Source organism: Pinus tabuliformis, chromosome 7, assembly GCF_031772625.1.
Source record: "Pinus tabuliformis cultivar Carrire ecotype Pingquan chromosome 7, CPIR1, whole genome shotgun sequence".
NCBI classification, from domain to species: Eukaryota; Viridiplantae; Streptophyta; class Pinopsida; order Pinales; family Pinaceae; genus Pinus; species Pinus tabuliformis.
In genome coordinates this window covers 1,567,283,205-1,567,298,466 of record NC_142293.1, presented here as the reverse complement: position 1 = coordinate 1,567,298,466, position 15,262 = coordinate 1,567,283,205, and the positions used below count along the sequence as shown (strand labels likewise).

The following is a 15,262-nucleotide window of genomic DNA, read 5'->3' as shown; positions in this document are numbered from 1 at the left end:
TATTATGTATAGGTGCAAAAAGGGGACTTATACATTCAAATATCCAACAGAAAATTTCCAACAATGGATGTCCATCACATGTGATTCTAAGATGTAGAAAGACCCATTTAACATGAATGATTTCAACTTAGTAGTAGTGGGCAGGCCACAACGTCTTCAAATTTAGACATACTTCAATGGCTTTCAACCTCACATGCCAAAGTAGCTAATTGTAACTTGAGCTTTCCAATATGTTTCAACCATATGTAAATTTTCTCAACATTTGTGTGTACATAAGATTAGGGGCAGCCAAGAAAGACAACAATGTTCATAGATCTGCCAATTGGGGCTGCTATTAAAACCCTCATTGTTGAATGATCTGATGAATAGCAGGAACAAGTGGTGCAATGTTGGCATTAAGATCAATGAGTATATGAGCCCTATCGATCTATGTATCAAAAAAGCTTGCAGTCATACAGGTAAACCTTGGCGCTTCTGCGATTTTCTTCACATGACAATCATCCCACTACAGGAGATATCCATGACACAAACAAGCTTTCAACATATTCCTTCCATGGGTTTGATATTTCATTGTTTCAGATGGCAACCAAACATTGAGCTAAAATCCATGGTGATGATGAATTAATTTGTTGGCTACATTGGTTTATGATTTTACCTTAGCATATTTCATTTTTCTTTGATTAGAGTATGGTAGAATTGAATAAGCTCTTTAGCATGAGCATTAGATTAGTTTAGCTCCTTTTCATTTATTGAAATTTCCTTTTTAGCGTAGTTTCAAATTTTGCGTTACGAACAATGTTGCATGGAGTGGGGACGAAGCGGGGACACTTTTTTGAAGCGGGGACGCAGAAGCGTCATTTTCCAAAAATCTAGGAAAAGAAGCATCTACGGAAGCGTCTGCTATCTATATATATTTGAATTATACTCAAAACAAACATCCCAAATACCAAATTAGTTGTAGAAGATATGAAAACATGCATATTTTTGCATAAATCAAGATAGATATAGCATCCATTGTACATTAATGATTAATTATTCAAGCATCAACCATTTAAATGCATCAACCATCTAGAATCTAGATTGTCTAGCCTTTGCCTCTACCTCGATTGTCTAGGGATATTAGTCAACATTGCCCAATTTTGATCAAACTACCTAATTCAAGACTTAAAATATGGTGGAAAAAGCTTAACATGCTTGATCGATGATTTTGACTTGATTGAAAGGTAATTTTTTGCTAAGGGCGTGACAAAGGAGTTCAAAAATTAACACCACCAACACTAGGGTACATATAGGGCTTGGTGCTCTTGATTAAATGCTAATTGCACACCTTCATACTTGATATAATCTAATGAAATGCCACAATCCCATTGTTCCTGAATTCCTGAAAACTGTTAAGTCTGCTGAATTTTGAATAGGATATGAAATTCTATTTTCTCCATATGAAGTCCAATGAGGCTGGAACCACTCTCAAACATCCTGAGTCATTTCATGGTAATGTTAAAAATTTAAGTAAAAGGATGAAAATGAAAAATAAAGGAGAATGCCACTTTTACTTTAAGAATTTAACATTACCATGAGGAAGCATCTGCTATATTTATATTTTTTTATATTTTTTTTGCCTTCATTCCTCACCCTAAACCAAGGTGGACCCACGGGAATCGTATGGAATCATACGAAACCATATGGGAAGCGTGCGCTTCGCCCTCCGAAGCACCACGCTTCATAAGGCCGAAGCGTGCTTCGGAGGAAAGCTTCAGAAATTTCCAGGAAGCGTCAAAAATAGGCGGAAGCACACTTCCAAGGACGCTTCCTGGATGCATCCGCACGGGACGCGCTTCCGAGGACGCTTCCTGGGCGCATCTGCACAGGACGCGCTTCAGGGCTTGGAACCGGGGGGGGCGCTTCTTGCAACATTGGTTATGAATATCATAATATAAAAATAATATAAATAATAATAATCATAATAATAATTAATTAAATAATTAGTCACTGAAGAGACATGTCCCAAAGGACATGACTATTCATGAAGGGGCACTTTGCCTAGTATATAAGCAAGGCCCTCATTTGTAACCAACCATATTCTTCATTCATACATCTAATACAATATATTCTTTATTCATAAAATGGATTATTTTACTATATTCCAAATATCTTGGACTATTTGACATGCGTATATGAACTTTGTTCGTTACATTGGTATCTCACCTACGTTCTCCAATCCCAAACTTTTGTGAAATTTCAAATTACTGTTACAATTACTAGTTATTATTCACCTATATATTTAGATCATTTGTTCCTTGTGGCAAATACTGAATAAAACACAAATGCAACTTCACTAAAAAATAATTTAAGCACAGGAACTGAGAAAGCACACACGCACAAATAATGGACATCGACTTTTCGGACAATTGTCCATGGAAAAACCTTGAACGGAAAACCAATTCTGCAGATGAAGGTTTTATTATTATTCTTTAGCAAATTAAAGATTACATCAATTGCTTAACTGACACTGGAAAAGCTCTGATAATTTTTCTCCATTGGCTACATTGATCTGGAAACCCAAAGTTTCCTTCTGCAAAACTTCACTGCAAATTGCACTAGCAACTTTGGTAGTGCATACAGCCCGTTCTGGAACTCGCACAACCTTAGAAAATTCTTCCTACAATTGTTATGAATAAAAATATTCATAAACATCAATTAAATAATAAATATTAAAATAGCAAATATTAATAATAATAAATTAATTAAATTAGTTAATGTCTCATTAGTTGTGAAGAGACATGGGTCAAAATTTGCGTCACTCTATCATTGTGGTCATTCAATGCCTATATAGGCACACAACCACGAATATTTGTAAACACCATTCATAGTTTTATATAAATACAATTACTTACTCTACAACACAAAATATACACACAAATACTACGGTTGCGTACTCGCTCTATGTTTCAGTGGTATCAGAGCTACCAATTCTACAGCTTGTGCTACACTTGTTTCGCTTGTGTTGTCACTCCTCTCGTTCCGTTGTTTGTACATTCCGACGATTCCACTGTCTGTTTCTGTGTTGCTCCATTGTCCCCTCTCCGCTGGCCTTTCCCCTGACCGCATCCATTGTTCCATCATGCTTCCCCGTTTCTATGTTGCTCCATCATCCCCTCTCTATTGGCCTTTCCCCCGACTGCATCCCTTGTTCCATCGTGCTCCCTGTCGTCACACCCACTTTTCCGACAGCCTTCCACACATTCGTTGTTAATAGAAAAAATGGTTGTTGTCGCCGTCACAAGGTGTGTCTCCAGTCAAACTCTGGGTCATACGTATGTGTTCCCTAGCAATACGTCGGATAAATTTATATATGGTCGCGACATATATAGTTGTGATATATACATTTGCGTTGATATAGATCCATGGTATGGTCACATTATAATTAAATCAACAAAATTTAATTAGTTAAAATTATTTAATTTAAAATATATATATATATAGTATTTAAAAAACAAAAACAAAAAAACAAATTTGTCCACTAGAAAAAAGAAAAACAAAATGGGGAGTAGTAACAATGACGACAATTCAAAAAAACTTCAAGAAGAACTTGACAGAATGCACAAGCGCCTTGACGATATTGAGAGGAAGCAAGATGATTTCGGTAAGAGTCAAGACCAAATGGCAAAAGATATCATAGCAATAAAGAGCATGATGATCCAGTTCATGGGAGGAGCCAATCCACCTCTTAACCTGTCGGCTACGCAAAGTCCCAAGACTCCGGAAGGCAAAACTTTTCCAAGTCATGAATTTATGTCAATGCACGAAATGCCACAAGTCCCGCATATACAGTTCGAAGGAAGTCAATACCATACAAAGTTTTCCAACAAAGACTACCTTAAAATTAAAAGAGAATTACCTAAATACGATGGTAAGGACCATAAAGGCACCATTGTATGGGTAAATAAAATGGACACCATTTTCGGAGCAAACAAGCCAATAGGTGAGCAAGAGAAGGTCATGACTGCATCCAACTACCTGGAAGCAAAAGTGTATGATTGGTTCCTATGGTGGTCTAACAAATGTGTAGCTCGCTCGTTCAATTGGAAAAATTTAAAAGCGCCATGCTAAAAAGGTTTCATGACGAAGAAGAGGATGATTGTTATGAACATAAATTATGTAAAAATAGATAATAAATAATAACCATAATAATATAAATATAATAATAAATAATAAGTAAAATAACTAATGGTTATTTAATTAATAGTGAAAAGGCATGTCCTAGAGACATGCATGTTCATGAAAGGGTACTTACCTGGCTATATATACAGGACCCTCATTCTCATTTGTAATCATCCTATATCAATTATTTATATAATATACAATTTACAATTTCTATCCTACAATGGATGTCTTTATCTACGAATAATTTTAAAATTTAATATTTCCGCTACATATACGACTAGTGGTCGTTACAAGGTACCCCAAGGACAAGTAAAGGTGGTTTTATCTTGGTCCTCTGGGTTGATCTGGATCTGATTATAACCATTGAATCCATCCAGGAAAGAGAAGAACTTCTTCCCTGCAAGACCATCCAAGACTTGATCAATGAAAGGTAGAGGAAAATGGTCTTTCTTAGTGGCTTTGTTTAGCTCTTTGTAATCCAAGGCTCGACTGGGGACACCCACTCACTAGAGGGGACACCCACTCACTATCTGAGATGGGGTAAATGAACCTTGCATCCAACAACTTCTGCAATTCTTCTTTGACTATGTCTTTGAGGGTTGGGTTCATTCTCCTCTGAGGTTGGCGCACTGGTTTGCATCCTTCCTTAATGTAGATGTGGTGAGTACACACCAAAGGATGCACTCCCTTCATTTCCTTATAGCTCCAGGCAAAAGCATCCAAGTGCTCTCTCAACATGTTGCACTTCTCTTCCTGATGGGCTGAGAAAGGGGTTGATTTTCAATGTTTTAGATGGACCAAATTCTACCATTTTGATATGAGCAGGACTTGAGTCAACTAGGCAAAAATCAGTCCAAGGGTTATCTTCAGAGTTTTTCAGCAGCTCATCAAGAGGCATGGTGCTAGGATGTTGGTTCTAGAGGATTTGATCAATGAGGTCATCTTCATCAAGTTGCCCCCCTCCTATAATAGCATCTAGGGTACAGATTGGATAGGATGTGGTATGGTATATTTCATCTTCCACCTCCTCTTCCAATTATAAGGGTAAGTCATGCTCTAGAGACAATTGAGAAGGAGGGTACAAGACCAACTGTTTGGACAAATGCCCATTCTTAATGGTCATGTTCCCAGCCTTGCAACTTATGTAAGCATCAACAATGGCTAGCCATGGCCTTCCAAGGATGAGAGGATAACCATTGAATTTGGTCTTGGGCTGGAGAACTAAGAAGTCAGCAGGGTACTCCCAGGAATCAATAGAGACCATCACATCCTCAACAACTCCCTCGGGAGCTACTGTGGATTTGTCTACAAGTTGCAATATTGTTGTGGTCTTCCTTAAGGATCCTTGGAGATTCAATTTGAGCATGGTCTCCTTGGTCATCACATTGATGGCAGCCCCAAGATCAATCAAGGTGTGGGGGACAATGATGCCATCAATGTGTACATCTACCACAAGACTTCTAGGGTCTAGATACTTTGGGCAAATCACTCTCCCCAGCATTAAGTCAAACAACTGTCTAATGACATTAATGGTAGGGGTGTCTTTCTTTCTCCTCCCAGGATGTTTGAAGCATTTCTCCTTGATTAGCTTGTTGTAGATGGGGACATCCTTGATGGCTTGGAGGAGTGGGATTTTAACACACAAGTTTTTCAATTCTCCCAGAAGTTCAGTCTCTTATGGGGTGTGTTGACTAGGATGGATCAATCTTTCAGGAAAAGGAGGTGGATTGGCTTTAGGAACACTCTCTTCCTTTTCCTCTTCAAGCTCCTCAGGTGGAGATGGAGGTTGGTTATCTGGAAGCACTCTTCCAGACCTAAGGTTGATTTCTTGAATTTCCACAGCATAGGCAAGCATGGTAGAATGTCTCTCCACTATAGACCTATTGTGTCTGTTTGTTGTTTGGGTTCGGATTTGGTTGAGCAGGCATCTAAGGTTGCTTAGGTGGAGCGGGATGAAGGAGTTGTGGTTGAGATTGAGGTGGAGGCAGTAAGGCTGGAGGTTGGTTGAATGGAGGCCTCCAACCTTGTGATAGGGTATTCCACTGAGGATGTGGGGAAGCATATGGCTGAAATGACTGATTGGCAGGTTGGGAAGTCTGATTAGGATTGTAATAGGAATAGGATACCCCTTATATGCCCTGCTGATATGGTCGAGGTCCTTGAGGCCTCCTTTGATTGATATAACAGAGATTTTCAGCCCCACCTTCAGCCCCTTAGTATACAGCCTTCAATCTAGGCAAAGAAGGGCACTTATCTGTGGAATGGCTTTCCTCATAGACCGAGTAAACCTCTATAACATTCAATGGACATTCATTTATGGGGTGCCTTCTAGTGCATCTAGGGAAAAGGATAGCTAAGGATCTCTTTGCTTCCTCCTGCTTCCTCTTGATCTGCATGGTGTACATTTGTAGAGCCCAAGATGATTAAGACTGACTGTGGTGAAGTATGTTGATAAAGTCTGAGTTGCTAAGTTGATTAGCCCTTCCTCCATAGGTATGAGTTCATAAGTGAAGAATGTGTGGGTCTGTTCAAGCCAAAAACACTTGTCCGAGCTTGCTGACATATCACTACAGGTCCGAGTGTTTGAGCATTGTCCGAGTTGTGGTGGTGTCTGAGGGTATAACCCTGTTCTATGATACCTGTCCAAGTCTTGTCCGAGTTTTGCTGCCTATAGCTTAAGCTTGCCAAGTATGCTTGTGGTTCTGTGCAAGAAATCTAACCCCTTAACACAAGATTGTCCTCCAAAGAATTTGCCCAAAATAATATTTTCCTGTTCCTCGGCCTCCTATAGATATCTCTGAAATTGCTTGACCGAAAATGATGATTTGAAATGAAGGTCTGCGGTAATATTTATATGCATTATGTTATGAAAATGAGGGGATGTGACCCTTGGAGGGAGGCCGACATGAGAGATTATTGGAGGCAAGAAATTTGACCCCTTAACACAAGATTGTCCTCAAAAGAATTTGCCCAAAATAATTTTTTCCTGTTCCTCGACGTCCTGTAGATATCTCTGAAATTGCTTGACCGAAAATGATGATTTGAAATGAAGGTTTGCGGTAATATTTATATGCATTATGTTATGAAAATGAAGGGACGTGACCCTTGGAGGGAGGCCGACATGAGAGATAGGGTATAGGTCAGCTAGATGTCAAAAAAATATTTTTCTTCGTGACTGTTCTTGAAATAAGAGTGCCCTCAACAACTATCCACGTCATCTATGTCATCAAATCCTTCATCAAGTGTCATCAGTGGTGGACATGGATGGGTAATAGAGGTTTGGGTATCATAAGCTTTAACATGACACAGCTTGCAAAACTTGCGATATAGGAAAGTTCTCATGCAACAGATGCGATATTATATTAAAAACGTTATGATAAGGCCAATCGAATCCGCAACCCTATTGGAAATTGGAGATTAGGTCTTACTGGAGGTGCCATTTCAAAAGTTTCGATAAAGTGGCAGATGCGATTTGATAATTTAATCGTAAATCAAGTCGGGTCCGCATATCGAAAATCGGAGCAAGTCAGAGGTTATATGATATCACATATCGGAGATCGAAGGTTTTGAGCACTGCTGATAATATCGGCGATATATCGGCGATATTCGAAAATATCGCGATATTTTCAGCAAAACGATATATCGCCGAGAAAATATCGCGATATTTTCTGTTTTGAAAATATCGCGATATTTTCAAAATATCGGAAAATATCGGCAAAATATCGCGATATTTTGAAAATATCGGCAAAATATCGGCTATATTTAAAAATTTGAAAAAATTATTTTTTATGCTTGCCGAAATTTGCCGATATTTTGCCGATATTTTTGCCGATATTGCCGATAAGATATTTTCTAGACCCTTGCCGATATTTTGCCGATACCGATATTTTCAACACTGGTTTTGAGTGGTGACACACAATAAAACGTTGATATGATATTTCTCCAATAGGGTTTTATTATATGTGTTGTGATATATTTTCATTTGTGAACTTCGGTTAAAAGGTTTCCAAAGTATATTACTCCAATAATGGATTATTATTCAAAAGCCCGATTTAACTTCGGTTTAATAAGAAGATTAAAGTCACACGATAATATATGTCATCATCAAGTGTAGTCATTCATGTATGTCATCATATGTCATTAAGTCCTCCAATAGTGCAGTATCCATCAATGGTAAGGACATCATATTGTTAGGGCAAGGGCTTGTATATTAGGCACATAATTGGCACTTAAAGATTATACATCCATCTTTTATGTATAGGGGCATCATGGGCACCTTAGACTCCTTTATTTAGAGTAAGGACATCATCATGGTTTTTGGGGCATCTTTATCAAGAGCAAGGATATCATAATATACATGAGGTTATAACTTATGACATCTTCATAAGAGCTTTCATCACTAGGGGCATCTTAGGGCAACATCACGGATCAAAGGAATTTGCCATCACAAACAATGCCATACTGACATCAATGACAACCTTGACTAACAGTCTCACCCTTTGTCATTGATGGCAATATTCTTGCCCTTCCAACATTTTCTCCCCCTTTGACATCAATGGCAAACTGGGTGCCCAAGTACTCCTCCTATCAAGCTGCTTTTTGATATGCTACTCCCATCATATTTTCTTCATCAATGATAGTTCTTCATGATAGATATGTTGCCCCCCCTGTCAACATAAATTCCTCTAGCTCAAGAAAGATTGCTTGCCTTATCTTCAAAAATGGTCCATCAGATGTGTAAACGATTATGTTCTTTAATGGAGTTGCTCCCGAGAGATGATCTATCAAAAGATGTCCATGTGTGACTCATCAAGGGTTTCATAGGACCCTTTCATGGATATCTTTTGCAAGAATGATCAAGAATCACAAGTTCCCCCTAACTGTATGCATGGTCTCTCTTTTTTTGGCAGATTCTCACCATCAAACACTTGGAATATTACATCTGCCAAGAATGTATTCATCAAGTCAACAACATGTGTTGTTGGCTTGAGTGTTCAAGAGACTTTCGGATCCAATTTGCTTCCTTCTACTTGTGTAACTTTCTTTTCTTGCTTGGTAGACATGTTTTTAGCTTGTTTAGGGACCCAAGTCAAGTTACAATCACAAGCCAAATGTCCAATGTTATGGCAATTGAATCATTCCATCTAGTTCATGGATGAGGAATCATGACTTCTTTTTGGATAGTTGCTTCTATGGAGCTGATGAGGATCATTATATTTGTCCTCGTGGTATGCCCTACAATCCTTTGCCATGTGCCCAAAATTTGTACAAGAATAGCAATAACCAAAAAATATACTTTGATACCTGGAGGATGGAGATTGCCTTGATGTACTTCTGAAGTCATTCTGTCTTGGGATCCTTTGATCATATCCATTGCCTCTTGCATTCTTGACACCATTTGCATATCTTCTTGTAGTAGGGTTTCTTCCAATGTCATCTTGACCCTTCTCCTTGCCTTTACTAGAACTGGGGGCATCAATATTTCTTCCAGGCTTCTCCACATCCTTGTTGTTTGAAGCATTAGGGTTTGCATCATTCTTGCTTGAGGGTTCACCTACATAGCCAAGACCTGATTTATCAAGAGATCTTTGATGACTTAGGATGTCATCTAGGGTTTGATAGCCCTTTAGGCTCTTATTCAGATGATCAACTTCCTTTTCAAGGATATCAGTTTCCTCTTTCATTTTCTTGCACTCTTCATCCTTCTTTGATAGATTGATCTTCTAGTTGGCATATCATGGTGTTTCTTTCCTTTTCTGCATCATCAACTTGTCCTTCTATGAGTGCCAAAGCTTGCATCACCTTCTCAGCTCCTTGTGCTTGTTTCTTTGCTTCTTCTAGTTGAGATCTAAGGGACAAGACCTCTTCCTTGTATTGACCAATTTCTGCTTCAAGTTTGTTCAAGATCTTGTGTCTTTGTTCAAGGTGGCTTGACAAAGTGTCTTCCTTTTTATTTGCTTTATCCAATTGATTTGTCATGGATATGACTTCTTCATGATGTATTTTCTTGTTTTGATGACAATACTCCTTTAGCTTGGTGAGCTCCTTATCTCTTTCTTGAACCTGAAGCTTGAATAGGTCAACTTCCTTCCTTGTCTTGTCAAGGTTATGGTCACCATCTTGTAATTGCTTCTTAAGCTCCTCATTTTCCTTTTTCAAACTATTAATCTCTTCTAGGGCAGCTATAAGTTTTTCCATGAGATTTTCTTCGAAGTCTTCTTTATTTTCTTCATCTTCTAGGTCTTCTTTGGCCTTGATATCTTCACTCTTGTTTTCAACTTCCTTAATGGGTTCTGGATTTCCTTCTTGGTTTCCATCATCTTCTTGACTAGCAATCATGGTCAATGCTCCTTTTGAGTGAAGATCATGAAGTTTGTCCCACATATCTTTTGTTGATGAACATTTTTCCACTTTGGCCTTTATAGGATCTGGTAGCCCATTCAAGATTGCCTTCATCGCTCTTGCATTATACTCCTTGGATTCTCCTTCCATCATGCTTTCAGTAATCACTGATTCCCATACTTCAATGCCTTGAGCCATTAAGAAATTCCTCATTCTCATCTTCCATATATCAAAGTTTCCATTGAACAATGGAACTTTCCCAATTTGATTGTCTTCAGTTTTCACAGATGAGGAAGAGACATCTTTAGAAGGATTGGAGGCTTTCTTCCTTGGCTTTTCCATTTGTGTTCTAAGGATCAACCTTCAAGTTGTTAGGCTTTGAGTGAAGGTACTGGCTTTGATACCAATTGAAAAGAAACACTGAATCACCCCCCCCCTCTCAATATTTCCAACAAGAGTCCCATGATCCACTGTCAACCAGACACGTAGGTTTCTTTAAAACCTACTATAATGCATGCCAATCATTTTTTTGGAAGGGAATGAATAATTATGTTCAAAAATATGTAGCAAAATGCGATAAATGCTAGAGAAATAAAAATGAGAACATTATGACCCCCGGACTGCTACATCCCTTAAATATTCCAATTCAGAAGTGGGAGGAAATATCAATGGACTTTATTGAAGGATATCTGATGGCAAGGATAAAATTCTCGTAGTAGTCGACAGAGTCACCAAGTATGCACACTTCATTGGAATGAGGAAATTAGACTCAACAAAACAAATCGCCAAGATATTTTGCAAGAACGTTTACAAATTACAAGGGTTTCCCAAGGTCATTGTTAGCGATAGAGACGCCAAATTCAAAGGTAATTTCTGGAACGAATTTTCCAAACATATACGAACCTATCTCAACATGAGTTCAACATACCATCGTCAAACAGATGGTCAAACAGAAGTTGTCAATAAATGTTTAGAATCCTATGTACGTTGTTATGCAACAGATAAACAAAATAAGTGGGCTCAATGGTTACATCTCGCCGAATGGTGGTACAATTCCACTTACCACACTTCAGCGAAAATGACTCCATTTCAAGCTCTGTACAATTACGAACCTCCTAAATGGAAGGACCTTGCCATTATCAAAACAAAACTTCCAGCAGTTAAAGATCAGTTAGAAGAAACACAAAAATTCTTCCAAGCACTAAAGGAAAATCTAAATATTGCAAGAAATCATATGAAGCAGCAAGTTGACCGAAACAGAACATAAAGAGAATTTGAAGTTGGAGAATGGGTATTTGTTAAACTTCAGCCTTACAAGCAATTGTCCTAAAAACAAAAGGGAAAAAACAAATCGGCATCAAGATTCTATGCACTGTACAATATTAACATAAAGATCAGCCAAGTAGCATACAGTTTAAGCCTTCCTAATAAAAGTCATGTTCACAACGTCTTCCATGTATCCTGCCTTAAGAAAGCACTAGGCAAACACCAAGTGGCACAGACAACACTTTCGACATTAGATGACGAAGGGAAGATCAATTTAGAACCAAAAGGTATCGTCTCCACCAGGGAAAATAAGTTGTGATCACGAGTAATCAAAAAATACCTACTTAAGTGGAAAGACCTACCAGAAGAAGAAACTTCATGGGAGACAAAAGTGTTTTTCCAACAACATCCGTCGTTACATATGCTTTGAGGACAAAGCATCTTTTCGAGAGGAAGGCAATGTTATGTAAAAAATTAATAGTTTTGTAATTATAGATTAATCAGGCAAAAGGGCATGATCAAAAGATCATGCCCTTTCACCAAGAGGCACCCAAGGCAGTATATAAACCAGTGGCCCTTCTATGTAACAATCATCATTCAAGTATATATATATATATATATCATTTTGTTAAGTATTTAACTTTTACACTCCACTAATCAACTACAAACAGTGATATCTATAAACATAACATTGGTTGTTCATTAATGAGACAGTGATATTAACTTAGTGGTATAACGGAGACATAAGTACAATAATTTGAAATGGTGAAAATTGAACAGTATATGCACAATAGTGAATATACTTACAAATGATCTATATATTTGACAGTGGCATGTGTTTGTGACTTGAGATATAGACTTGACAGTGACTTGAAATATAGACTTGACACAAAGACTTAACATACAGGCATATGGACCTAACAGTGATTTGACACACAAACTTAACATATATACAACAAGTGACCTCATTGTAGACATCATTGATTACACATTTGTTGAGTATTCATGTTCAATTATTGAAGCCTGAGTTTATCTACAGTATCGAAAATAATAGTGAGACAACTGAATGAATTTTATGAAAACAGTTTTGGAAGTATATATATAGCAGCAGTATTAGGTTCATTGGTTTGCAGTAAGAGTTTGGGTTTTCATAGCTATATTTGAGCATCCATAAGACATATGTTGGTAGCCCTCCTTCAGTAGAGTTTGAGACAATTGCAAAAGAGTCATAGGGATGACCTAAAGCATCTTGGATTGAGCCATTATCAGACTTTAGTACCCGATACTTAAAGCATCATTAGCAACTTGGCACAGTGAATTAATTGACTGCCTCATAAGTTGTTGAATGCTTATTCATTCATGAGCAGTGCAGTGTAGTAGCAGCAGTGACAGTGTATTGTGCAGTGATCAGTGGACATGACAGCATTGACAGCCAGGGCTTGATGTACAGTTGTGCAATAGCTTGGTTTGATGTTGTGATTGAGTGCTCAGGTTGGTTTTGATAGTTTGAAGTACGACAGTGCAGTGGTCAGATTGAGCAGTGTTGTGTAGTGAGGCTACCACGACATGACAGATATACATAATGAGCAGAGCAGTATAATCTTCATTACAGTTGTCTTATATTGATTCAGAGCACGGGGGGATCCAGTGTGAAAATTATGAACCGTGGTTCCCCTGTTGATTACGGTAGCAGGGTGGTGTAAGGCAGGGGATTGGAATCACCTTCAGAATGGAGCCTGAGAATACTTCAGGGTGGCAGGGTGGTGCTAGGGCAAGTCGTAGCCTACAGTAGGGCGTTAGAGTGTCCTTTCAATGGGAGTTGATAAAGCACGGAGCATTGGAGCATCCATCTGGTTGCAGCAGTATATAGGGTGTTGGAACATCTGTCAGGTTGGAGCTTAGATCTAGGGCGTTGGAGTGTCCTCCCGGTCGCAGTTGGTAAAACAGGGTGCTGGTGCGTCCTTCAGGTTGGTGCCTGTAAACCAGGGGGTTCGAGCCTCCTTCAGTCGGAGCTGAAAACTTGATGTAATTATTTTCTCTTAAAAGAAGAGAACACAATTACTAAAAAGCATTCAGTAGTTTTTGACCTGGAGAGGGTCTTCCACCTAAAAATCTTTGTGTCTACTATATCTATTTTTTTGCATTGTTGTATGGTGTTGTTCACTGGTTTTGTTATCTGATACTGAATAATAATAATATTGTTGAAGATTAACTAATGCTCTAAAAAGATTAATAAAGTGCTAATTGCTAAGAAATATTGATTCAACCCCCCCCCCCCCCCCCCCATCAGTGTTTCCTACAACTACTATATTCCCATTCTTTGTACCCTATTGTATTATTAATGGTAATCAATAGTTTTTAATTACCAAAAATAAACACGGCATTGACTAACATGAAGGTTGCTCTTAATATTTTATCTTCTTTTTAAGATCAAAATAATCTCTTTTGCCCCCAGTTATTCTCAATCTCACTTCTCAAGTCTTGAATCAATTCATTTTCTTTTTTAATTTCCTTAGCAACAACTAGATTTCTATCTCAGCAATGTCTTCAAGGACATGATCTTCTATTCATACTCAACTCACCAAGAATATTTAACCTTACAAAGCATCTAAAAGAGTGTAATTGTTTCCTCATGGTCACAATTTTGGTTAAAACCCATTGGCCACACTTACCAATCATGGGTGTTTGGACAATATTTATATATAAATAAAACATTACATGTTCACTTGTATGAAAAAGAATTACAGATATGGGGATGATAAGCAAAAAAAAATCTTAGAAAAAACTTCATAAAGATACGAAAATAAAGATTTAAGACATAGAAAATGTACATGCCAAAGTTATCAAACTTGACTCAGACAATGACACAGCAAGGTTGAGGAGTAAGAGTTGACTTGAACAAATGAAAAACTCATGCATTGATTCAGGATATTAAAAAATTATTAGAACAGACTAAATTTAAATGAAATTATATTTTTCATTAATGTGAATTCCAATTTCCATGTGCCGCAAATATTCAATAATAACTCATATCAAACTACATATATGATACTATATGCTACAAAACACCACAGATTCGGGGGACAAGTGTATTAGCTGTCTATTGTGAAATCGAATCATGAAAACAAGCACAATGAGTGATTCCTTATGTTTCTTGATGTCATTCATAGCCAAACAACCAATTCGGACTTCAGAGACTCGTGGGTCAAATCCGTAATTTGACTAGCAAGTCAAGCTCCCCATGTCAATCTGACTTGCACTTGACATGCAAATCAAAATCACTAGTATGACTCAGGGCCATGTTAGAATAGGAAAAGCCAACAGAACTCAGTTTTCTCAGAAGATAGCAGACTCAAATGTGAAAGAGCCCGGTAACTATGGCAATAACTCTTTTGAGGGTATATGGGCAGATAGCAGACAACATTAACCGAGGTACGTGAAACAAGAAAAGGAAGCAACACCAAACTAAGCATAGAGAAAACGAAGCATA

General features: G+C 38.0%; 1 protein-coding gene across 9 annotated transcripts in view; it reads right to left on the bottom strand.

The window, feature by feature from the left end:
• Nucleotides 1-15,262, bottom strand: part of LOC149254045 (glycine-rich protein) — a 318,254-nt gene that overhangs the window by 131,128 nt on the left and 171,864 nt on the right. The gene's annotated exons all lie outside the window — the stretch shown is intronic.